Source organism: Phyllobates terribilis, unplaced genomic scaffold (genome assembly GCF_046119375.1).
Source record: "Phyllobates terribilis strain yellow unplaced genomic scaffold, ASM4611937v1 Scaffold_11__3_contigs__length_659146591, whole genome shotgun sequence".
NCBI lineage: Eukaryota > Metazoa > Chordata > Amphibia > Anura > Dendrobatidae > Phyllobates > Phyllobates terribilis.
Window position 1 is genome coordinate 610043766 of NW_027362771.1, and position 25476 is coordinate 610069241.

The 25476-nt window shown below is 37.0% G+C and overlaps 15 non-coding genes across 15 annotated transcripts; all 15 read right to left on the reverse strand.

Annotated features, from left to right (window-relative positions):
* Window positions 1–1574: 1574 nt before the first annotated feature.
* Window positions 1575–1656, reverse strand: TRNAL-AAG (transfer RNA leucine (anticodon AAG)). Its single transcript has one exon. It is a non-coding gene; the product is annotated as a tRNA-Leu (tRNA).
* A 2823-nt stretch (window positions 1657–4479) lies between these two features.
* TRNAL-AAG (transfer RNA leucine (anticodon AAG)) lies at window positions 4480–4561 on the reverse strand. The gene has a single exon. It is a non-coding gene; the product is annotated as a tRNA-Leu (tRNA).
* A 1379-nt stretch (window positions 4562–5940) lies between these two features.
* TRNAL-AAG (transfer RNA leucine (anticodon AAG)) lies at window positions 5941–6022 on the reverse strand. Its single transcript has one exon. It is a non-coding gene; the product is annotated as a tRNA-Leu (tRNA).
* Window positions 6023–7398: 1376 nt separating this feature from the next.
* Window positions 7399–7480, reverse strand: TRNAL-AAG (transfer RNA leucine (anticodon AAG)). Its single transcript has one exon. It is a non-coding gene; the product is annotated as a tRNA-Leu (tRNA).
* A 1379-nt stretch (window positions 7481–8859) lies between these two features.
* TRNAL-AAG (transfer RNA leucine (anticodon AAG)) lies at window positions 8860–8941 on the reverse strand. Its single transcript has one exon. It is a non-coding gene; the product is annotated as a tRNA-Leu (tRNA).
* Window positions 8942–10319: 1378 nt separating this feature from the next.
* On the reverse strand, window positions 10320–10401 carry TRNAL-AAG (transfer RNA leucine (anticodon AAG)). The gene has a single exon. It is a non-coding gene; the product is annotated as a tRNA-Leu (tRNA).
* A 1376-nt stretch (window positions 10402–11777) lies between these two features.
* TRNAL-AAG (transfer RNA leucine (anticodon AAG)) lies at window positions 11778–11859 on the reverse strand. The gene has a single exon. It is a non-coding gene; the product is annotated as a tRNA-Leu (tRNA).
* A 1379-nt stretch (window positions 11860–13238) lies between these two features.
* TRNAL-AAG (transfer RNA leucine (anticodon AAG)) lies at window positions 13239–13320 on the reverse strand. The gene has a single exon. It is a non-coding gene; the product is annotated as a tRNA-Leu (tRNA).
* A 1379-nt stretch (window positions 13321–14699) lies between these two features.
* On the reverse strand, window positions 14700–14781 carry TRNAL-UAG (transfer RNA leucine (anticodon UAG)). The gene has a single exon. It is a non-coding gene; the product is annotated as a tRNA-Leu (tRNA).
* A 1376-nt stretch (window positions 14782–16157) lies between these two features.
* Window positions 16158–16239, reverse strand: TRNAL-AAG (transfer RNA leucine (anticodon AAG)). The gene has a single exon. It is a non-coding gene; the product is annotated as a tRNA-Leu (tRNA).
* A 2837-nt stretch (window positions 16240–19076) lies between these two features.
* TRNAL-UAG (transfer RNA leucine (anticodon UAG)) lies at window positions 19077–19158 on the reverse strand. The gene has a single exon. It is a non-coding gene; the product is annotated as a tRNA-Leu (tRNA).
* Window positions 19159–20534: 1376 nt separating this feature from the next.
* On the reverse strand, window positions 20535–20616 carry TRNAL-AAG (transfer RNA leucine (anticodon AAG)). The gene has a single exon. It is a non-coding gene; the product is annotated as a tRNA-Leu (tRNA).
* Window positions 20617–21995: 1379 nt separating this feature from the next.
* Window positions 21996–22077, reverse strand: TRNAL-AAG (transfer RNA leucine (anticodon AAG)). The gene has a single exon. It is a non-coding gene; the product is annotated as a tRNA-Leu (tRNA).
* A 1376-nt stretch (window positions 22078–23453) lies between these two features.
* On the reverse strand, window positions 23454–23535 carry TRNAL-AAG (transfer RNA leucine (anticodon AAG)). Its single transcript has one exon. It is a non-coding gene; the product is annotated as a tRNA-Leu (tRNA).
* A 1379-nt stretch (window positions 23536–24914) lies between these two features.
* TRNAL-UAG (transfer RNA leucine (anticodon UAG)) lies at window positions 24915–24996 on the reverse strand. The gene has a single exon. It is a non-coding gene; the product is annotated as a tRNA-Leu (tRNA).
* Window positions 24997–25476: the final 480 nt, after the last annotated feature.

Below are 25476 nucleotides of genomic sequence, written 5' to 3' on the forward strand. Positions count from 1 at the left end.
CTTTTGTAGTTCAAAAGAATAGGATAGAATTACCGCTGCCTCCTAACATTTCTATCCCCTTTACTTCCTCAACTGTTTCCTAATTTTTGGTAAAAATTAGATCCAAATAAATGATGGCGGCGGTGGGATTTGAACCTAAGCCTCCAGAAAGACTGAAGCCTAAATCCAGCACCTTAGACTTCTCGGCCACGCTACCTCTTGCATATGTTTAATGTTATTTATATCAAAAGTTTGCTTTTGATGTAAGTGGCAGAAAATATTTTATATCCAATAATACAAAAAGACAAATGTTATTATGTATGAGCAACGTAATTATCAGGGATTTGTTTGTACATTGACTCTGGGGCACCATATTACAAAACATATGACTTGTATCCAGATATTTAACTAATCTTTCCTCTGTTGGCTCATCCGCTAATTTTTAGATATCACTGAATTAGGTGGTATAGATTACTTGCTATGATCTCCCATATACAGGACACTCAAACATGAAGGATTCCTACACCCCTGCCTGTGCGTAACAGAGAATCAGAAGCAGCAGCAAGGAAGACATTATACAGCAGTGCAGAGCAGTGTAGCTATGAGTTCATCAATAGGTTGACTTACTGGATAGCAGCAGAAGAAGCATGGCTCTGTTTATGTTTGCTAATCACTCTACTCATCCTGTATTGATAATCCTTAATAGGCAGCAGGGATATGAGCTAGCAGTTAGACTTCTTTTGACCAAGATTGATTTTGGCAAATTTTGAGAATGGTTGATCATTGATTGAACTGACATGGATGTAACATAGATGGTAATTATGTAGTTAATTCTGATGCCTAAAGCCAACATGACTATTCATATGCCATATTGTTATGTATGACTTGCTCACATGTTCCTTTTCTTCTACAGCACAGTGAAGATCACTTGATGTTACATTTGCTTTCTTAGAGAACCCAGAAGCAAAACAGGAATTTAAAAGTTCAGTCTTCTCAACATCATTATTGACCACTTTACCCTTTTCATCCTTTAAAAATCCTATAGCATCTTTGGCTTTTCTTTAACTTTTGACTTACTTCCAAAATCCTTTCTTATTGCTTTTGGTCTCTCTTGCAAGCCTCACTTCATTACTGGCTTTAGCTCTTCCAACGCTAGCCCACCTTTCCCAGCAGACAGCATTATATTCTTCTTTAGATATGAACACTTCTTTTCATTTGATATTCATTTCTTTGTTCCTTTTTAGCAAGCTTTTCATTTCAGTATTTAGCCATCCTGGTCTCCATAAATGCTTTCCATTCTTCCTTCTTTTTGGGATTGTTACTGATTGTGCAGTGAGAATTTAATTTAGCAAAATCTCCCATCCTTCCTGGACATTTCTTTCCTTTAGAACATCCTACTTTTCCTTCCTTTTTACTGAGTCCATTAAAAACTGCCTTTCTACAGTCCAATCTTAAAATCTCAGTTTTCGCAGGTTTTTCACCTTTTGTAATTCAAAAGTATAGGATAGAATTACCGCTGCCTCCTAAATTCTCAACCCCCTTTACTTCCTCAACTGTTTCCTAATTTTTGGTAAAAATTAGATCCAAATAAATAATGGCAGCGGTGGGATTTGAACCCATGCCTCCAGAGAGACTGGAGCCTTAATCCAGCGCCTTAGACCAATCAGCCACGCTACCTCATACGGATGTTCAAACTTATTTAAATCAGAAATTTGCTAATGATATAAGTTGCAGAAAACATTGTATAACTAATTAGACAAAAATACAAATGTTATTATGCATGAGCAACGCAGTTATCAGGGATTTGTTTGTACATTGACTCTGGGGCACCATTTTACAAAACATATAACTTGTATCCAGATATTTAACTAATCTTTCCTCTGTTGGCTCAACCGCTAATTTTTAGATATCACTGAATTAGGTGGTATAGATTACTTGCTATGATCTCCCACATACAGGACACTCAAAAATGAAGGATTCCTACACCCCTGCCTGTACGTAACAGATAATCAGAAGCAGCAGCAAGGAAGACATTATACAGCAGTGCAGAGCAGTGTAGCAATGAGTTCGTCACTAGGGTGACTTACTGGAAAGCAGCAGAAGCAGCATGGCTCTGTTTATGTTTGCTAATCACTCTGCTCATCCTGTATTGATAATCCTAAAAAGGCAGCAGGGATATGAGCTAGCAGTTAGACTTCTTTTGACCAAGATTGATTTTGGCACATTTTGAGAATGGTTGATCATTGATTGAACTAACATGGATGTAACATAGATGGTAAATTATGTAGTTAATTCTGATGCCTAAAGCCAACATGACTATTCATATGCCGTATTCTTATGTATGACTTGCTCACATGTTCCTTTTCTTCTACAGCACAGTGAAGATCACTTGATGTTACATTTGCTTTCTTAGAGAACACAGAAGCAAAACAGGAATTTAAAAGTTCAGTCTTCTCAACATCATTATTGACCACTTTACCCTTTTCATCTTTTAAAAATCCTATAGCATCTTTGGCTTTTCTTTAACTTTTGACTTACTTCTAAAATCCTTTCTTATTGCTTTTGGTCTCTCTTGCAAGCCTCACTTCATTACTGGCTTTAGCTCTTCTAACGCTAGCCCACCTTTCCCTGCAGACAGCATTATATTCTTCTTTAGATATGAACCCTTCTTTTCACTTGATATTCATTTGTTTGTTCCTTTTTAGCAAGCTTTTAAGTTCAGTATTCAGACATCCTGGTCTCCATAAATGATTTCCATTCTTCCTTCTTTTTGGGATTGTTACTGATTGTGCAGTGAGAATTTAATTTAGCAAAATCCCCCATCCTTCCTGGACATTTCTTTCCATTAGAACATCCTATTTTTCCTTCCTTTTTACTGAGTCCATTAAAAACTGCCTTTCTACAGTCCAATCTTAAAATCTCAGTTTTCGCAGGTTTTCCACCTTTTGTAGTTCAAAAGTATAGGATAAAATTACTGCTGCGTCCTAAATTCTCAACCCCCTATACTTCCTCAACTGTTTCCTAATTTTTGGTAAAAATTAGATCCAAATAAATAATGGCAGTGGTGGGATTTGAACCCACGCCTCCAGAGAGACTGGAGCCTTAATCCAACACCTTAGACTGCTTGGCCACGCTACCTCATACGTATGTTCAAACTTATTTAAATCAGAAATTTGCTAATGATATAAGTTGCGGAAAACATTGTATAACTAATTAGACAAAAATACAAAGGTTATTATGCATGAGCAACGCAATTATCAGGGATTTGTTTGTACATTGACTCTGGGGCACCATTTTGCAAAACATATGACTTGTATGAAGATATTTAACTAATCTTTCCTCTGTTGGCTCAACCGCTAATTTTTAGATATCACTAAATTAGGTGGTATAGATTACTTGCTATGATCTCCCACATAGAGGACACTCAAACATGAAGGATTCCTACATCGCTGCCTGTACGTAACAGATAATCAGAAGCAGCAGCAAGGAAGACATTATACAGCAGTGCAGAGCAGTGTAGCTATGAGTTCATCACTAGGGTGACTTACTGGAAAGCAGCAGAAGCAGCATGGCTCTGTTTATGTTTGCTAATCACTCTGCTCATCCTGTATTGATAATCCTAAAAAGGCAGCAGGGATATGAGCTAGCAGTTAGACTTCATTTGACCAAGATTGATTTTGGCAAATTTTGAGAATCGTTGATCACTGATTGAACTGACATCGATGTAACATAGATGGTAAATTATGTAATTAATTCTGATGCCGAAAGCCAACATGACTATTCATATGCCGTATTCTTATGTATGACTTGCTCACATGTTCCTTTTCTTCTACAGCACAGTGAAGATCACTTGATGTTACATATGCTTTCTTAGAGAACAGAGAAGCAAAATAGGAATTTAAAAGTTCAGTTTTCTCAACATCATTATTGACCACTTTACCCTTTTCATCCTTTAAAAATCCTATAGCATCTTTAGCTTTTCTTTAACTTTTGACTTACTTCCAAAAACCTTTCTTATTGCCTTTGGTCTCTCTTGCAAGCCTCACTTTATTACTGGCTTTAGCTCTTCTAATGCTAGCCCAGCTTTCCCTGCAGACAGCATTATATTCTTCTTTCCATTTGATATTCATTTCTTTGTTCCTTTTTTAGCATGCTTTTAAGTTCAGTATTCAGCCATCCTGGTCTCCATAAATGCTTTCCATTCTTCCTTCTTTTCGGGATTGTTACTGATTGTGCAGTGAGAATTTAATTTAGCAAAATCTCCCATCCTTCCTGGACATTACTTTCCTTTAGAACATCCTACCTTTCCTTCCTTTTTACTGAGTCCATTAAAAACTGCCTTTCTACAGTCCAATCTTAAAATCTCAGTTTTCGCAGGTTTTCCACCTTTTGTAGTTCAAAAGTATAGGATAGAATTACCGCTGTCTCCTAAATTCTCAATCCCCTTTACTTCCTCAACTGTTTCCTAATTTTTGGTAAAAATTAGATCCAAATAAATAAAGGCAGCAGTGGGATTTGTACCCACGCCTCCAGAGAGACTGGAGCCTTAATCCAGCGCCTTAGACCGCTCGGCCACGCTACCTCATACGGATGTTCAAACTTATTTAAATTAGATATTTGCTAATGATATAAGTGGCAGAAAACATTGTATATCTAATTAGACAAAAATACAAATGTTATTATGCATGAGCAACGTAATTATCAGGGATTTGTTTGTACATTGACTCTGGGGCACCATTTTGCAAAACATATTACTTGTATCCAGATATTTAACTAATCTTTCCTCTGTTGGCTCAACCGCTAATTTTTAGATATCACTGAATTAGGTGGTATAGATTACTTGCTATGATCTCCCACATACAGGACACTCAAAAATGAAGGATTCCTACACCCCTGCCTGTACGTAACAGATAATCAGAAGCAGCAGCAAGTAAGACATTATACAGCAGTGCAGAGCAGTGTAGCTATGAATCCATCACTAGAGTGACTTACTGGAAAGCAGCAGAAGCAGCATGGCTCTGTTTATGTTTGCTAATCACTCTGCTCATCCTGTATTGATAATCTTAAAAAGGCAGCAGGGATATGAGCTAGCAGTTAGACTTCATTTGACCAAGATTGATTTTGGCAAATTTTGAGAATCGTTGATCATTGATTGAACTGACATCGATGTAACATAGATGGTAAATTATGTAATTAATTCTGATGCCTAAAGTCAACATGACTATTCATATGCCGTATTCTTATGTATGACTTGCTCACATGTTCCTTTTCTTCAACAGCACAGTGAAGATCACTTGATGTTACATTTGCTTTCTTAGAGAACACAGAAGCAAAACAGGAATTTAAAAGTTCATTCTTCTCAACATCATTATTGACCACTTTACCCTTTTCATCCTTTAAAAATCCTATAGCATATTTGGCTTTTCTTTAACTTTTGACTTACTTCCAAAATCCTTTCTTATTGCCTTTGGTCTCTCTTGCAAGCCTCATTTCATTACCGGCTTTAGCTCTTCTAACGCTAGCCCACCTTTCCCTGCAGACAGCATTATATTCTTCTTTAGATATGAACCCTTCTTTTCATTTGATATTCATTTCTTTTTTCCTTTTTAGCAAGCTTTTAAGTTCAGTATTCAGACATCCTGGTCTCCATAAATGCTTTCCATTCTTCCTTCTTTTTGGGATTGTTACTGATTGTGCAGTGAGAATTTAATTTAGCAAAATCCCCCATCCTTCCTGGACATTTCTTTCCTTTAGAACATCCTATTTTTCCTTCCTTTTTACTGAGTCCATTAAAAACTGCCTTTCTACAGTCCAATCTTAAAATCTCAGTTTTCGCAGGTTTTCCACCTTTTGTAGTTCAAAAGTATAGGATAAAATTACTGCTGCCTCCTAAATTCTCAACCCCCTATACTTCCTCAACTGTTTCCTAATTTTTGGTAAAAATTAGATCCAAATAAATAATGGCAGCGTTGGGATTTGAACCCACACCTCCAGAGAGACTGGAGCCTTAATCCAGCGCCTTAGACCGCTCGGCCACGCTACCTCATACGGATGTTCAAACTTATTTAAATCAGAAATTTGCTAATGATATGAGTTGCGGAAAACATTGTATAACTTATTAGACAAAAATACAAATGTTATTATGCATGAGCAACGCAATTATCAGGGATTTGTTTGTACATTGACTCTGGGGCACCATTTTGCAAAACATATGACTTGTATCCAGATATTTAACTAATCTTTCCTCTGTTGGCTCAACCGCTAATTTTTAGATATCACTGAATTAGGTGGTATAGATTACTTGCTATGATCTCCCACATACAGGACACTCAAACATGCAAGATTCCTACACCGCTGCCTGTGCGTAACAGATAATCAGAAGCAGCAGCAAGGAAGACATTATACAGCAGTGCAGAGCAGTGTAGCTATGAGTTCATCACTTGGGTGACTTACTGGAAATCAGCAGAAGCAGCATGGCTCAGTTTATGTTTGCTAATCACTCTGCTCATCCTGTATTGATAATCCTAAAAAGGCAGCAGGGATATGAGCTAGCAGTTAGACTTCATTTGACCAAGATTGATTTTGGCAAATTTTGAGAATCGTTGATCACTGATTGAACTGACATGGATGTAACATAGATGGTAAATTATGTAATTAATTCTGATGCCTAAAGCCAACATGACTATTCATATGCCGTATTCTTTTGTATGACTTGCTCACATGTTCCTTTTCTTCTACTGCACAGTGAAGATCACTTGATGTTACATTTGCTTTCTTAGAGTACACAGAAGCAAAATAGGAATTTAAAAGTTCAGTTTTCTCAACATCATTATTGACCACTTTACCCTTTTCATCCTTTAAAAATCCTATAGCATCTTTGGCTTTTCTTTAACTTTTGACTTACTTCCAAAAACCTTTCTTATTGCCTTTGGTCTCTCTTGCAAGCCTCACTTCATTACTGGCTTTAGCTCTTCTAATGCTAGCCCAGCTTTTCCTGCAGACAGCATTATATTCTTTAGATATGAACCCTTCTTTTCATTTGATATTCATTTCTTTGTTCCTTTTTAGCAAGCTTTTAAGTTCAGTATTCAGACATCCTGGTCTCCATAAATGCTTTCCATTCTTTCTTCTTTTTGGGATTGTTACTGATTGTGCAGTGAGAATTTAATTTAGCAAAATCCCCCATCCTTCCTGGACATTTCTTTCCTTTAGAACATCCTTTTTTTTATTCCTTTTTACTGAGTCCATTAAAAACTGCTTTTCTACAGTCCAATCTTAAAATCTCAGTTTTCGCAGGTTTTCCACCTTTTGTAGTTCAAAAGTATAGGATAAAATTACTGCTGCCTCCTAAATTCTCAACCCCCTATACTTCCTCAACTGTTTCCTAATTTTTGGTAAAAATTAGATCCAAATAAATAATGGCAGCGGTGGGATTTGAACCCACGCCTCCAGAGACACTGGAGCCTTAATCCAACGCCTTAGACCGCTCGGCCACGCTACGTCATACAGATGTTCAAACTTATTTAAATAAGAAATTTGCTAATGATATAAGTTGCGGAAAACAATGTATATCTAATTAGACAAAAATTCAAATGTTATTATGCATGAGCAACGCAATTATCAGGGATTTGTTTGTACATTGACTCTGGGGCACCATTTTGCAAAACATATGACTTGTATCCAGATATTTAACTAATCTTTCCTCTGTTGGCTCAACCGCTAATTTTTAGATATCACTGAATTAGGTGGTATAGATTACTTGCTATGATCTCCCACATACAGGACACTAAAACATGAAGGATTCCTACACCCCAGCCTGTACGTAACAGATAATCAGAAGCAGCAGCAAGGAAGACATTATACAGCAGTGCAGAGCAGTGTAGCTATGAATCCATCACTAGGGTGACTTACTGGAAAGCAGCAGAAGCAGCATGGCTCTGTTTATGTTTGCTAATCACTCTGCTCATCCTGTATTGATAATCCTAAAAAGGTTGCAGGGATATGAGCTAGCAGTTAGACTTCATTTGACCAAGATTGATTTTGGCAAATTTTGAGAATCGTTGATCATTGATAGAACTGACATCGATGTACCATAGATGGTAAATTATGTAATTAATTCTGATGCCTAAAGCCAACATGACTATTCATATGCCGTATTGTTATGTATGACTTGCTCACATGTTCCTTTTCTTCTACAGCACAGTGAAGATCACTTGATGTTACATTTGCTTTCTTAGAGAACACAGAAGCAAAACAGGAATTTAAAAGTTCAGTCTTCTCAACATCATTATTGACCACTTTACCCTTTTCATCCTTTAAAAATCCTATAGCATCTTTGGCTTTTCTTTAACTTTTGACTTACTTCCAAAATCCTTTCTTATTGCTTTTGGTCTCTCTTGCAAGCCTCACTTCATTACTGGCTTTAGCTCTTCTAACGCTAGCCCACCTTTCCCTGCAGACAGCATTATATTCTTCTTTAGATATGAACCCTTCTTTTCATTTGATATTCATTTCTTTGTTCCTTTTTAGCAAGCTTTTAAGTGCAGTATTCAGACATCCTGGTCTCCATAAATGCTTTCCATTCTTCCTTCTTTTTGGGATTGTTACTGATTGTGCAGTGAGAATTTAATTTAGCAAAATCCCCCATCCTTCCTGGACATTTCTTTCCTTTAGAACATCCTATTTTTCCTTCCTTTTTACTGAGTCCATTAAAAACTGCTTTTCTACAGTCCAATCTTAAAATCTCAGTTTTCGCAGTTTTTCCACCTTTTGTAGTTCAAAAGTATAGGATAAAATTACTGCTGCCTCCTAAATTCTCAACCCCCTATACTTCCTCAACTGTTTCCTAATTTTTGGTAAAAATTAGATCCAAATAAATAATGGCAGCGGTGGGATTTGAACCCACGCCTCCAGAGACACTGGAGCCTTAATCCAGCGCCTTAGACCGCTCGGCCACGCTACGTCATACGGATGTTCAAACTTATTTAAATCAGAAATTTGCTAATGATATAAGTTGCGGAAAACAATGTATATCTAATTAGACAAAAATACAAATGTTATTATGCATGAGCAACTTAATTATCAGGGATTTGTTTGTACATTGACTCTGGGGCACCATTTTGCAAAACATATTACTTGTATCCAGATATTTAACTAATCTTTCCTCTGTTGGCACAACCGCTAATTTTTAGATATCACTGAATTAGGTGGTATAGATTACTTGCTATGATCTCCCACATACAGGACACTCAAACATGAAGGATTCCTACACCCCAGCCTGTACGTAACAGATAATCAGAAGCAGCAGCAAGGAAAACATTATACAGCAGTGCAGAGCAGTGTAGCTATGAATCCATCACTAGGGTGACTAACTGGAAAGCAGCAGAAGCAGCATGGCTCTGTTTATGTTTGCTAATCACTCTGCTCATCCTGTATTGATAATCCTAAAAAGCAGCAGGGATATGAGCTAGCAGTTAGACTTCATTTGACCAAGATTGATTTTGGCAAATTTTGAGAATCGTTGATCATTGATTGAACTGACATCGATGTACCATAGATGGTAAATTATGTAATTAATTCTGATGCCTAAAGCCAACATGACTATTCATATGCCGTATTGTTATGTATGACTTGCTCACATGTTCCTTTTCTTCTACAGCACAGTGAAGATCACTTGATGTTACATTTGCTTTCTTAGAGAACACAGAAGCAAAACAGGAATTTAAAAGTTCAGTCTTCTTAACATCATTATTGACCACTTTACCCTTTTCATCCTTTAAAAATCCTATAGCATCTTTGGCTTTTCTTTAACTTTTGACTTACTTCCAAAATTCTTTCTTATTGCTTTTGGTCTCTCTTGCAAGCCTCACTTCATTACTGGCTTTAGCTCTTCTAACGCTAGCCCACCTTTCCCTGCAGACAGCATTATATTCTTCTTTAGATATGAACCCTTCTTTTCATTTGATATTCATTTCTTTGTTCCTTTTTAGCAAGCTTTTAAGTTCAGTATTCAGACATCCTGGTCTCCATAAATGCTTTCCATTCTTCCTTCTTTTTGGGATTGTTACTGATTGTGCAGTGAGAATTTAATTTAGCAAAATCCCCCATCCTTCCTGGACATTTCTTTCCTTTAGAACATCCTATTTTTCCTTCCTTTTTACTGAGTCCATTAAAAACTGCTTTTCTACAGTCCAATCTTAAAATCTCAGTTTTCGCAGGTTTTCCACCTTTTGTAGTTCAAAAGTATAGGATAAAATTACTGCTGCCTCCTAAATTCTCAACCCCCTATACTTCCTCAACTGTTTCCTAATTTTTGGTAAAAATTAGATCCAAATAAATAATGGCAGCGGTGGGATTTGAACCCACGCCTCCAGAGACACTGGAGCCTTAATCCAGCGCCTTAGACCGCTCGGCCACGCTACGTCATACGGATGTTCAAACTTATTTAAATCAGAAATTTGCTAATGATATAAGTTGCGGAAAACATTGTATAACTAATTAGACAAAAATACAAATGTTATTATGAATGAGCAACGCAATTATCAGGGATTTGTTTGTTCATTGACTCTGGGGCACCATTTTGCAAAACATATGACTTGTATCCAGATATTTAACTAATCTTTCCTCTGTTGGCTCAACCGCTAATTTTTAGATATCACTGAATTAGGTGGTATAGATTACTTGCTATGATCTCCCACATACAGGACACTCAAACATGAAGGATTCCTACACCCCAGCCTCTACGTAACAGATAATCAGAAGCAGCAGCAAGGAAGACATTATACAGCAGTGCAGAGCAGTGTAGCTATGAATCCATCACTAGGGTGAATTACTGGAAAGCAGCAGAAGCAGCATGGCTCTGTTTATGTTTGCTAATCACTCTGCTCATCCTGTATTGATAATCCTAAAAAGGCAGCAGGGATATGAGCTAGCAGTTAGACTTCATTTGACCAAGATTGATTTTGGCAAATTTTGAGAATCGTTGATCACTGATTGAACTGACATCGATGTAACATAGTTGGTAAATTATGTAATTAATTCTGATGCCTAAAGCCAACATGACTACTCATATGCCGTATTCTTATGTATGACTTGCTCACATGTTCCTTTTCTTCTACAGCACAGTGAAGATCACTTGATGTTACATTTGCTTTCTTAGAGAGCACAGAAGCAAAATAGGAATTTAAAAGTTCAGTTTTCTCAACATCATTATTGACCACTTTACCCTTTTCATCCTTTAAAAATCCAATAGCATCTTTGGCTTTTCTTTAACTTTTGACTTACTTCCAAAAACCTTTCTTATTGCCTTTGGTCTCTCTTGCAAGCCTCACTTCATTACTGGCTTTAGCTCTTCTAATGCTAGCCCAGCTTTCCCTGCAGACAGCATTATATTCTTTAGATATGAACCCTTCTTTTCATTTGATATTCATTTCTTTGTTCCTTTTTAGCAAGCTTTTCATTTCAGTATTTAGACATCCTGGTCTCCATAAATGCTTTCCATTCTTCCTTCTTTTCGGGATTGTTACTGATTGTGCAGTGAGAATTTAATTTAGCAAAATCTCCCATCCTTCCTGGACATTTCTTTCCTTTAGAACATCCTATTTTTCCTTCCTTTTTACTGAGTCCATTAAAAACTGCTTTTCTACAGTCCAATCTTAAAATCTCAGTTTTCGCAGGTTTTCCACCTTTTGTAGTTCAAAAGTATAGGATAAAATTACTGCTGCCTCCTAAATTCTCAACCCCCTATACTTCCTCAACTGTTTCCTAATTTTTGGTAAAAATTAGATCCAAATAAATAATGGCAGCGGTGGGATTTGAACCCACGCCTCCAGAGACACTGGAGCCTTAATCCAGCGCCTTAGACCGCTCGGCCACGCTACGTCATACGGATGTTCAAACTTATTTAAATCAGAAATTTGCTAATGATATAAGTTGCGGAAAACAATGTATATCTAATTAGACAAAAATACAAATGTTATTATGCATGAGCAACGCAATTATCAGGGATTTGTTTGTACATTGACTCTGGGGCACCATTTTGCTAAACATATGACTTGTATCCAGATATTTAACTAACCTTTCCTCTGTTGGCTCAACCGCTAATTTTTAGATATCACTGAATTAGGTGGTATAGATTACTTGCTATGATCTCCCACATACAGGACACTCAAACATGAAGGATTCCTACACCCCAGCCTCTACGTAACAGATAATCAGAAGCAGCAGCAAGGAAGACATTATACAGCAGTGCAGAGCAGTGTAGCTATGAATCCATCACTAGAGTGAATTACTGGAAAGCAGCAGAAGCAGCATGGCTCTGTTTATGTTTGCTAATCACTCTGCTCATCCTGTATTGATAATCCTAAAAAGGCAGCAGGGATATGAGCTAGCAGTTAGACTTCATTTGACCAAGATTGATTTTGGCATATTTTGAGAATCGTTGATCATTGATTGAACTGACATCGATGTAACATAGATGGTAAATTATGTAATTAATTCTGATGCCTAAAGCCAACATGACTATTCATATGCCGTATTGTTATGTATGACTTGCTCACATGTTCATTTTCTTCTACAGCACAGTGAAGATCACTTGATGTTACATTAGCTTTCTTAGAGAACACAGAAGCAAAACAGGAATTTAAAAGTTCAGTCTTCTCAACATCATTATTGACCACTTTACCCTTTTCATCCTTTAAAAATCCTATAGCATCTTTGGCTTTTCTTTAACTTTAGACTTACTTCCAAAATCCTTTCTTATTGCTTTTGGTCTCTCTTGCAAGCCTCACTTCATTACTGGCTTTAGCTCTTCTAACGCTAGCCCACCTTTCCCTGCAGACAGCATTATATTCTTCTTTAGATATGAACCCTTCTTTTCATTTGATATTCATTTCTTTGTTCCTTTTTAGCAAGCTTTTCATTTCAGTATTTAGCCATCCTGGTCTCCATAAATGCTTTCCATTCTTCCTTCTTTTCGGGATTGTTACTGATTGTGCAGTGAGAATTTAATTTAGCAAAATCTCCCATCCTTCCTGGACATTTCTTTCCTTTATAACATTCTACCTTTCCTTCCTTTTTACTGAGTCCATTAAAAACTGCCTTTCTACAGTCCAATCTTAAAATCTTAGTTTTCACAGGTTTTCCACCTTTTGTAGTTCAAAAGTATAGGATAGAATTAACGCTGCCTCCTAAATTCTCAATCCCCTTTACTTCCTCAACTGTTTTCTAATTTTTGGTAAAAATTAGATCCAAATAAATAATGGCTACGATGTGATTTGAACCCACGCCTCCAGAGAGACTGGAGCCTTAATCCAGCGCCTTAGACCGCTCGGCCACGCTACCTCAAACGGATGTTCAAACTTATTTAAATCAGAAATTTGCTAATGATATAAGTGGCAGAAAACATTGTATATCTAATTAGACAAAAATACAAATGTTATTATGCATGAGCAACGTAGTTATCAGGGATTTGTTTTTACATTGACTCTGGGGCACCATTTTGCAAAACATATGACTTGTCTCCAGATATTTAACTAATCTTTCCTCTGTTGGCTCATCGGCTAATTTTTAGATATCACTGAATTAGGTGGTATAGATTACTTGCTATGATCTCCCACATACAGGACACTCAAACATGAAGGATTCCTACACCCCTGCCTGTACGTAACAGATAATCAGGAGCAGCAGCAAGTAAGACATTATACAGCAGTGCAGAGCAGTGTAGCTATGAGTTCATCACTATTGTGACTTACTGGAAAGCAGCAGAAGCAGCATGGCTCTGTTTATGTTTGCTAATCACTGTGCTCATCCTGTATTGATAATCCTAAAAAGGCAACAGGGATATGAGCTAGCAGTTAGACCTCATTTGACCAAGATTGCTTTTGGCAAATTTTGAGAATGGTTGATCATTGATTGAACTGACATGGATGTAACATAGATGGTAAATTATGTAATTAATTTTGATGCCTAAAGCTAACATGAACACTCATATGCAGTATTCATACGTAGGACTTTTTCACATGTTCCTTTTCTTCTACAGCACAATGAAGATCACTTGATGTTACATTTGCTTTCTTAGAGAACAGAGAAGCCAAATAGGAATTTAAAAGTTCAGTCTTCTCAACATCATTATTGACCACATTACCCTTTTCATCTTTTAAAAATCCTATAGCATCTTTGGCTTTTCTTTAACTTTTGACTTACTTCCAAAATCCTTTCTTATTGCTTTTGGTCTCTCTTGCAAGCCTCAATTCATTAATGGCTTTAGCTCTTCTAACGCTAGCCCAGCTTTCCCTGCAGACAGCATTATATTCTTCTTTAGATATGAACCCTTCTTTCCATTTGAAACTCATTTCTTTGTTCCTTTTCAGCAAGCTTTTAAGTTCAGTATTCAGCCTTCCTGGTCTCAATAAATGCTTTCCATTCTTCCTTCTTTTCGGGACTGTTACTGATTGTGCAGTGAGAATTAAATTTAGCAAAATCTCCCATCTTTCCTGGACATTTCTTTCCTTTAGAACATCCTACCTTTCCTTACTTTTTACTGAGTCCATTAAAAACTGTCTTTCTACAGTCCAATCTTAAAATCTCAGTTTTCGCAGGTTTTCCTCCTTTTGTAGTTCAAAATTATAGGATAGCATGATCGCTGCCTCCTAAGTTCTCAACCCCCTTTACTTCCTCAACCGTTTCCTAATTTTTGGTAAAAATTTGATCCAAATAAATAATGGCAGTGGTGGGATTTGAACCCACGCCTCCAGAGAGACTGGAGCCTAAATCCAGCCCCTTAGACCGCTCGGCCACACTACCTCTTACATATGTTTGAAGTTATTTATATCAGAAGTTTGCTTTTGATGTAAGTGGCAGAAAATATTTTATATCCAATATGACAAAAAGACAAATGTTATTATGCAACAGCAACGTAATTATCAGGGAATTGTTTGTACATTGACTTTGGGGCACCATTTTACAAAACATATGACTTGTATCCAGATATTTAACTAATCTTTCCTCTGTTGGCTCATCCGCTAATTTTTAGATATCACTGAATTAGGTGGTATAGATTACTTGCTATTATCTCCTACATACAGGACACTCAAACATGAAGGATTCCTACACCGCTGCCTGTACGTAACAGATAATCAGAAGCAGCAGCAAGGAAGACATTATACAGCAGTGCAGAGCAGTGTAGCTATGAGTTCATCACTAGGGTGACTAACTGGAAAGCAGCAGAAGCAGCATGGCTCTGTTTATGTTTGCTAATCACTCTGCTCATCCTGTATTGATAATCCTAAAAACGCAGCAGGGATATGAGCTAGCAGTTAGACTTCATTTGACCAAGATTGATTTTGGCAAATTTTGAGAATCGTTGATCACTGATTGAACTGACATCGATGTAACATAGTTGGTAAATTATGTAATTAATTCTGATGCCTAAAGCCAACATGACTACTCATATGCCGTATTCTTATGTATGACTTGCTCACATGTTCCTTTTCTTCTACAGCACAGTGAAGATCACTTGATGTTACATTTGCTTTCTTAGAGAGCACAGAAGCAAAATAGGAATTTAAAAGTTCAGTTTTCTCAACATCATTATTGACCACTTTACCCTTTTCATCCTTTAAAAATCCAATAGCATCTTTGGCTTTTCTTTAACTTTTGACTTACTTCCAAAATTCTTTCTTATTGCCTTTGGTCTCTCTTGCAAGCCTCACTTCATTACTGGCTTTAGCTCTTCTAATGCTAGCCCAGCTTTCCCTGCAGACAGCATTATATTCTTTAGATATGAACCCTTCTTTTCATTTGATATTCATTTCTTTGTTCCTTTTTAGCAAGCTTTTCATTTCAGTATTTAGCCATCCTGGTCTCCATAAATGCTTTCCATTCTTCCTTCTTTTCGGGATTGTTACTGATTGTGCAGTGAGAATTTAATTTAGCAAAATCTCCCATCCTTCCTGGACATTTCTTTCCTTTAGAACATCCTATTTTTCCTTCCTTTTTACTGAGTCCATTAAAAACTGCTTTTCTACAGTCCAATCTTAAAATCTCAGTTTTCGCAGGTTTTCCACCTTTTGTAGTTCAAAAGTATAGGATAAAATTACTGCTGCCTCCTAAATTCTCAACCCCCTATACTTCCTCAACTGTTTCCTAATTTTTGGTAAAAATTAGATCCAAATAAATAATAGCAGCGGTGGGATTTGAACCCACGCCTCCAGAGACACTGGAGCCTTAATCCAGCGCCTTAGACCGCTCGGCCACGCTACGTCATACGGATGTTCAAACTTATTTAAATCAGAAATTTGCTAATGATATAAGTTGCGGAAAACAATGTATATCTAATTAGACAAAAATACAAATGTTATTATGCATGAGCAACGCAATTATCAGGGATTTGTTTGTACATTGACTCTGGGGCACCATTTTGCAAAACATATGACTTGTATCCAGATATTTAACTAACCTTTCCTCTGTTGGCTCAACCGCTAATTTTTAGATATCACTGAATTAGGTGGTATAGATTACTTGCTATGATCTCCCACATACAGGACACTCAAACATGAAGGATTCCTACACCCCAGCCTGTACGTAACAGATAATCAGAAGCAGCAGCAAGGAAGACATTATACAGCAGTGCAGAGCAGTGTAGCTATGAATCCATCACTAGGGTGAATTACTGGAAAGCAGCAGAAGCAGCATGGCTCTGTTTATGTTTGCTAATCACTCTGCTCATCCTGTATTGATAATCCTAAAAAGGCAGCAGGGATATGAGCTAGCAGTTAGACTTCATTTGACCAAGATTGATTTTGGCAAATTTTGAGAATCGTTGATCATTAATTGAACTGACATCGATGTAACATAGATGGTAAATTATGTAATTAATTCTGATGCCTAAAGCCAACATGACTATTCATATGCCGTATTGTTATGTATGACTTGCTCACATGTTCATTTTCTTCTACAGCACAGTGAAGATCACTTGATGTTACATTTGCTTTCTTAGAGAACACAGAAGCAAAACAGGAATTTAAAAGTTCAGTCTTCTCAACATCATTATTGACCACTTTACCCTTTTCATCCTTTAAAAATCCTATAGCATCTTTGGCTTTTCTTTAACTTTTGACTTACTTCCAAAATCCTTTCTTATTGCTTTTGGTCTCTCTTGCAAGCCTCACTTCATTACTGGCTTTAGCTCTTCTAACGCTAGCCCACCTTTCCCTGCAGACAGCATTATATTCTTTAGATATGAACCCTTCTTTTCATTTGATATTCATTTCTTTGTTCCTTTTTAGCAAGCTTTTCATTTCAGTATTTAGCCATCCTGGTCTCCATGAATGCTTTCCATTCTTCCTTCTTTTCGGGATTGTTACTGATTGTGCAGTGAGAATTTAATTTAGCAAAATCTCCCATCCTTCCTGGACATTTCTTTCCTTTATAACATTCTACCTTTCCTTCCTTTTTACTGAGTCCATTAAAAACTGCCTTTCTACAGTCCAATCTTAAAATCTTAGTTTTCACAGGTTTTCCACCTTTTGTAGTTCAAAAGTATAGGATAGAATTAACGCTGCCTCCTAAATTCTCAATCCCCTTTACTTCCTCAACTGTTTTCTAATTTTTGGTAAAAATTAGATCCAAATAAATAATGGCTACGATGTGATTTGAACCCACGCCTCCAGAGAGACTGGAGCCTTAATCCAGCGTCTTAGACCGCTCGGCCACGCTACCTCAAACGGATGTTCAAACTTATTTAAATCAGAAATTTGCTAATGATATAAGTGGCAGAAAACATTGTATATCTAATTAGACAAAAATACAAATGTTATTATGCATGAGCAACGTAGTTATCAGGGATTTGTTTTTACATTGACTCTGGGGCACCATTTTGCAAAACATATGACTTGTCTCCAGATATTTAACTAATCTTTCCTCTGTTGGCTCATCGGCTAATTTTTAGATATCACTGAATTAGGTGGTATAGATTACTTGCTATGATCTCCCACATACAGGACACTCAAACATGAAGGATTCCTACACCCCTGCCTGTACGTAACAGATAATCAGGAGCAGCAGCAAGTAAGACATTATACAGCAGTGCAGAGCAGTGTAGCTATGAGTTCATCACTATTGTGACTTACTGGAAAGCAGCAGAAGCAGCATGGCTCTGTTTATGTTTGCTAATCACTGTGCTCATCCTGTATTGATAATCCTAAAAAGGCAGCAGGGATATGAGCTAGCAGTTAGACCTCATTTGACCAAGATTGCTTTTGGCAAATTTTGAGAATGGTTGATCATTGATTGAACTGACATGGATGTAACATAGATGGTAAATTATGTAATTAATTCTGATGCCTAAAGCTAACATGAACACTCATATGCAGTATTCATACGTAGGACTTTTTCACATGTTCCTTTTCTTCTACAGCACAATGAAGATCACTTGATGTTACATTTGCTTTCTTAGAGAACAGAGAAGCCAAATAGGAATTTAAAAGTTCAGTCTTCTCAACATCATTATTGACCCAATTACCCTTTTCATCTTTTAAAAATCCTATAGCATCTTTGGCTTTTCTTTAACTTTTGACTTACTTCCAAAATCCTTTCTTATTGCTTTTGGTCTCTCTTGCAAGCCTCAATTCATTAATGGCTTTAGCTCTTCTAACGCTAGCCCAGCTTTCCCTGCAGACAGCATTATATTCTTCTTTAGATATGAACCCTTCTTTCCATTTGAAACTCATTTCTTTGTTCCTTTTCAGCAAGCTTTTAAGTTCAGTATTCAGCCTTCCTGGTCTCAATAAATGCTTTCCATTCTTCCTTCTTTTCGGGACTGTTACTGATTGTGCAGTGAGAATTAAATTTAGCAAAATCTCCCATCTTTCCTGGACATTTCTTTCCTTTAGAACATCCTACCTTTCCTTACTTTTTACTGAGTCCATTAAAAACTGTCTTTCTACAGTCCAATCTTAAAATCTCAGTTTTCGCAGGTTTTCCTCCTTTTGAAGTTCAAAATTATAGGATAGCATGATCGCTGCCTCCTAAGTTCTCAACCCCCTTTACTTCCTCAACCGTTTCCTAATTTTTGGTAAAAATTTGATCCAAATAAATAATGGCAGTGGTGGGATTTGAACCCACGCCTCCAGAGAGACTGGAGCCTAAATCCAGCCCCTTAGACCGCTCGGCCACACTACCTCTTACATATGTTTGAAGTTATTTATATCAGAAGTTTGCTTTTGATGTAAGTGGCAGAAAATATTTTATATCCAATATGACAAAAAGACAAATGTTATTATGCAACAGCAACGTAATTATCAGGGAATTGTTTGTACATTGACTTTGGGGCACCATTTTACAAAACATATGACTTGTATCCAGATATTTAACTAATCTTTCCTCTGTTGGCTCATCCGCTAATTTTTAGATATCACTGAATTAGGTGGTATAGATTACTTGCTATTATCTCCTACATACAGGACACTCAAACATGAAGGATTCCTACACCGCTGCCTGTACGTAACAGATAATCAGAAGCAGCAGCAAGGAAGACATTATACAGCAGTGCAGAGCAGTGTAGCTATGAGTTCATCACTAGGGTGACTAACTGGAAAGCAGCAGAAGCAGCATGGCTCTGTTTATGTTTGCTAATCACTCTGCTCATCCTGTATTGATAATCCTAAAAAGGCAGCAGGGATATGAGCTAGCAGTTAGACTTCATTTGACCAAGATTGATTTTGGCAAATTTTGAGAATCGTTGATCACTGATTGAACTGACATCGATGTAACATAGTTGGTAAATTATGTAATTAATTCTGATGCCTAAAGCCAACATGACTACTCATATGCCGTATTCTTATGTATGACTTGCTCACATGTTCCTTTTCTTCTACAGCACAGTGAAGATCACTTGATGTTACATTTGCTTTCTTAGAGAGCACAGAAGCAAAATAGGAATTTAAAAGTTCAGTTTTCTCAACATCATTATTGACCACTTTACCCTTTTCATCCTTTAAAAATCCAATAGCATCTTTGGCTTTTCTTTAACTTTTGACTTACTTCCAAAAACCTTTCTTATTGCCTTTGGTCTCTCTTGCAAGCCTCACTTCATTACTGGCTTTAGCTCTTCTAATGCTAGCCCAGCTTTCCCTGCAGACAGCATTATATTCTTTAGATATGAACCCTTCTTTTCATTTGATATTCATTTCTTTGTTCCTTTTTAGCAAGCTTTTAAGTTCAGTATTCAGACATCCTGGTCTCCATAAATGCTTTCCATTCTTCCTTCTTTTCGGGATTGTTACTGATTGTGCAGTGAGAATTTAATTTAGCAAAATCTCCCATCCTTCCTGGACATTTCTTTCCTTTAGAACATCCTATTTTTCCTTCCTTTTTACTGAGTCCATTAAAAACTGCTTTTCTACAGTCCAATCTTAAAATCTCAGTTTTCGCAGGTTTTCCACCTTTTGTAGTTCAAAAGTATAGGATAAAATTACTGCTGCCTCCTAAATTCTCAACCCCCTATACTTCCTCAACTGTTTCCTAATTTTTGGTAAAAATTAGATCCAAATAAATAATAGCAGCGGTGGGATTTGAACCCACGCCTCCAGAGACACTGGAGCCTTAATCCAGCGCCTTAGACCGCTCGGCCACGCTACGTCATACGGATGTTCAAACTTATTTAAATCAGAAATTTGCTAATGATATAAGTTGCGGAAAACAATGTATATCTAATTAGACAAAAATACAAATGTTATTATGCATGAGCAACGCAATTATCAGGGATTTGTTTGTACATTGACTCTGGGGCACCATTTTGCTAAACATATGACTTGTATCCAGATATTTAACTAACCTTTCCTCTGTTGGCTCAACCGCTAATTTTTAGATATCACTGTATTAGGTGGTATAGATTACTTGCTATGATCTCCCACATACAGGACACTCAAACATGAAGGATTCCTACACCCCAGCCTGTACGTAACAGATAATCAGAAGCAGCAGCAAGGAAGACATTATACAGCAGTGCAGAGCAGTGTAGCTATGAATCCATCACTAGGGTGAATTACTGGAAAGCAGCAGAAGCAGCATGGCTCTGTTTATGTTTGCTAATCACTCTGCTCATCCTGTATTGATAATCCTAAAAATGCAGCAGGGATATGAGCTAGCAGTTAGACTTCATTTGACCAAGATTGATTTTGGCAAATTTTGAGAATCGTTGATCATTAATTGAACTGACATCGATGTAACATAGATGGTAAATTATGTAATTAATTCTGATGCCTAAAGCCAACATGACTATTCATATGCCGTATTGTTATGTATGACTTGCTCACATGTTCATTTTCTTCTACAGCACAGTGAAGATCACTTGATGTTACATTTGCTTTCTTAGAGGACACAGAAGCAAAACAGGAATTTAAAAGTTCAGTCTTCTCAACATCATTATTGACCACTTTACCCTTTTCATCCTTTAAAAATCCTATAGCATCTTTGGCTTTTCTTTAACTTTTGACTTACTTCCAAAATCCTTTCTTATTGCTTTTGGTCTCTCTTGCAAGCCTCACTTCATTACTGGCTTTAGCTCTTCTAACGCTAGCCCACCTTTCCCTGCAGACAGCATTATATTCTTCTTTAGATATGAACCCTTCTTTTCATTTGATATTCATTTCTTTGTTCCTTTTTAGCAAGCTTTTAAGTTCAGTATTCAGCCATCCTGGTCTCCATAAATGCTTTCCATTCTTCCTTCTTTTTGGGATTGTTACTGAATGTGCAGTGAGAATTTAATTTAGCAAAATCTCCCATCCTTCCTGGACATTTCTTTCCTTTAGAACATCCTACTTTTCCTTCCTTTTTACTGAGTCCATTAAAAACTGCCTTTCTACAGTCCAATCTTAAAATCTCAGTTTTCACAGGTTTTCCACCTTTTGTAGTTCAAAAGTATAGGATAGAATTACCGCTGTCTCCTAAATTCTCAATCCCCTTTACTTCCTCAACTGTTTCCTAATTTTTGGTAAAAATTAGATCCAAATAAATAATGGCAGCAGTGGAATTTGAACCCACGCCTCCAGAGAGACTGGAACCTTAATCCAGCGCCTTAGACCGCTCGGCCACACTACCTCATACGGATGTTCAAACTTATTTAAATCAGAAATTTGCTAATGATATAAGTTGCGGAAAACATTGTATAACTAATTAGACAAAAATACAAATGTTATTATGAATGAGCAACGCAATTATCAGGGATTTGTTTGTACATTGACTCTGGGGCACCATTTTGCAAAACATATGACTTGTATCCAGATATTTAACTAATCTTTCCTCTGTTGGCTCAACCGCTAATTTTTAGATATCACTGAATTAGGTGGTATAGATTACTTGCTATGATCTCCCACATACAGGACACTCAAACATGAAGGATTCCTACACCGCTGCCTGTACGTAACAGATAATAAGAAGCAGCAGCAAGGAAGACATTATACAGCAGTGCAGAGTAGTGCAGCTATGAGTTCATCACTAGGGTGACTAACTGGAAAGCAGCAGAAGCAGCATGGCTCTGTTTATGTTTGCTAATCACTCTGCTCATCCTGTATTGATAATCCTAAAAAGGCAGCAGGGATATGAGCTAGCAGTTAGACTTCATTTGACCAAGATTGATTTTGGCAAATTTTGAGAATCGTTGATCACTGATTGAACTGACATCGATGTAACATAGATGGTAAATTATGTAATTAATTCTGATGCCTAAAGCCAACATGACTACTCATATGCCGTATTCTTATGTATGACTTGCTCACATGTTCCTTTTCTTCTACAGCACAGTGAAGATCACTTGATGTTACATTTGCTTTCTTAGAGAACACAGAAGCAAAATAGGAATTTAAAAGTTCAGTTTTCTCAACATCATTATTGACCACTTTACCCTTTTCATCCTTTAAAAATCCAATAGCATCTTTGGCTTTTCTTTAACTTTTGACTTACTTCCAAAAACCTTTCTTATTGCCTTTGGTCTCTCTTGCAAGCCTCACTTCATTACTGGCTTTAGCTCTTCTAATGCTAGCCCAGCTTTCCCTGCAGACAGCATTATATTCTTTAGATATGAACCCTTCTTTTCATTTGATATTCATTTCTTTGTTCCTTTTTAGCAAGCTTTTCATTTCAGTATTTAGCCATCCTGGTCTCCATAAATGCTTTCCATTCTTCCTTCTTTTCGGGATTGTTACTGATTGTGCAGTGAGAATTTAATTTAGCAAAATCTCCCATCCTTCCTGGACATTTCTTTCCTTTATAACATTCTACCTTTCCTTCCTTTTTACTGAGTCCATTAAAAACTGCCTTTCTACAGTCCAATCTTAAAATCTTAGTTTTCACAGGTTTTCCACCTTTTGTAGTTCAAAAGTATAGGATAGAATTAACGCTGCCTCCTAAATTCTCAATCCCCTTTACTTCCTCAACTGTTTTCTAATTTTTGGTAAAAATTAGATCCAAATAAATAATGGCTACGATGTGATTTGAACCCACGCCTCCAGAGAGACTGGAGCCTTAATCCAGCGCCTTAGACCGCTCGGCCACGCTACCTCAAACGGATGTTCAAACTTATTTAAATCAGAAATTTCCTAATGATATAAGTGGCAGAAAACATTGTATATCTAATTAGACAAAAATACAAATGTTATTATGCATGAGCAACGTAGTTATCAGGGATTTGTTTTTACATTGACTCTGGGGCACCATTTTGCAAAACATATGACTTGTCTCCAGATATTTAACTAATCTTTCCTCTGTTGGCTCATCGGCTAATTTTTAGATATCACTGAATTAGGTGGTATAGATTACTTGCTATGATCTCCCACATACATGACACTCAAACATGAAGGATTCCTACACCCCTGCCTGTACGTAACAGATAATCAGGAGCAGCAGCAAGTAAGACATTATACAGCAGTGCAGAGAAGTGTAGCTATGAGTTCATCACTATTGTGACTTACTGGAAAGCAGCAGAAGCAGCATGGCTCTGTTTATGTTTGCTAATCACTGTGCTCATCCTGTATTGATAATCCTAAAAAGGCAGCAGGGATATGAGCTAGCAGTTAGACCTCATTTGACCAAGATTGCTTTTGGCAAATTTTGAGAATGGTTGATCATTGATTGAACTGACATGGATGTAACATAGATGGTAAATTATGTATTTAATTCTGATGCCTAAAGCTAACATGAACACTCATATGCAGTATTCATACGTAGGACTTTTTCACATGTTCCTTTTCTTCTACAGCACAATGAAGATCACTTGATGTTACATTTGCTTTCTTAGAGAACAGAGAAGCCAAATAGGAATTTAAAAGTTCAGTCTTCTCAACATCATTATTGACCACATTACCCTTTTCATCTTTTAAAAATCCTATAGCATCTTTGGCTTTTCTTTAACTTTTGACTTACTTCCAAAATCCTTTCTTATTGCTTTTGGTCTCTCTTGCAAGCCTCAATTCATTAATGGCTTTAGCTCTTCTAACGCTAGCCCAGCTTTCCCTGCAGACAGCATTATATTCTTCTTTAGATATGAACCCTTCTTTCCATTTGAAACTCATTTCTTTGTTCCTTTTCAGCAAGCTTTTAAGTTCAGTATTCAGCCTTCCTGGTCTCAATAAATGCTTTCCATTCTTCCTTCTTTTCGGGACTGTTACTGATTGTGCAGTGAGAATTAAATTTAGCAAAATCTCCCATCTTTCCTGGACATTTCTTTCCTTTAGAACATCCTTCCTTTCCTTACTTTTTACTGAGTCCATTAAAAACTGTCTTTCTACAGTCCAATCTTAAAATCTCAGTTTTCGCAGGTTTTCCTCCTTTTGTAGTTCAAAATTATAGGATAGCATGATTGCTGCCTCCTAAGTTCTCAACCCCCTTTACTTCCTCAACCGTTTCCTAATTTTTGGTAAAAATTTGATCCAAATAAATAATGGCAGTGGTGGGATTTGAACCCACACCTCCAGAGAGACTGGAGCCTAAATCCAGCCCCTTAGACCGCTCGGCCACACTACCTCTTACATATGTTTGAAGTTATTTATATCAGAAGTTTGCTTTTGATGTAAGTGGCAGAAAATATTTTATATCCAATATGACAAAAAGACAAATGTTATTATGCAACAGCAACGTAATTATCAGGGAATTGTTTGTACATTGACTTTGGGGCACCATTTTACAAAACATATGACTTGTATCCAGATATTTAACTAATCTTTCCTCTGTTGGCTCATCCGCTAATTTTTAGATATCACTGAATTAGGTGGTATAGATTATTTGCTATTATCTCCCACATACAGGACACTCAAACATGAAGGATTCCTACACCCCTGCCTGTACGTAACAGATAATCAGAAGCAGCAGCAAGGAAGACATTATACAGCAGTGCAGAGCAGTGTAGCTATGAATCCATCACTAGGGTGACTTACTGGAAAGCAGCAGAAGCAGCATGGCTCTGTTTATGTTTGCTAATCACTCTACTCATCCTGTATTGATAAT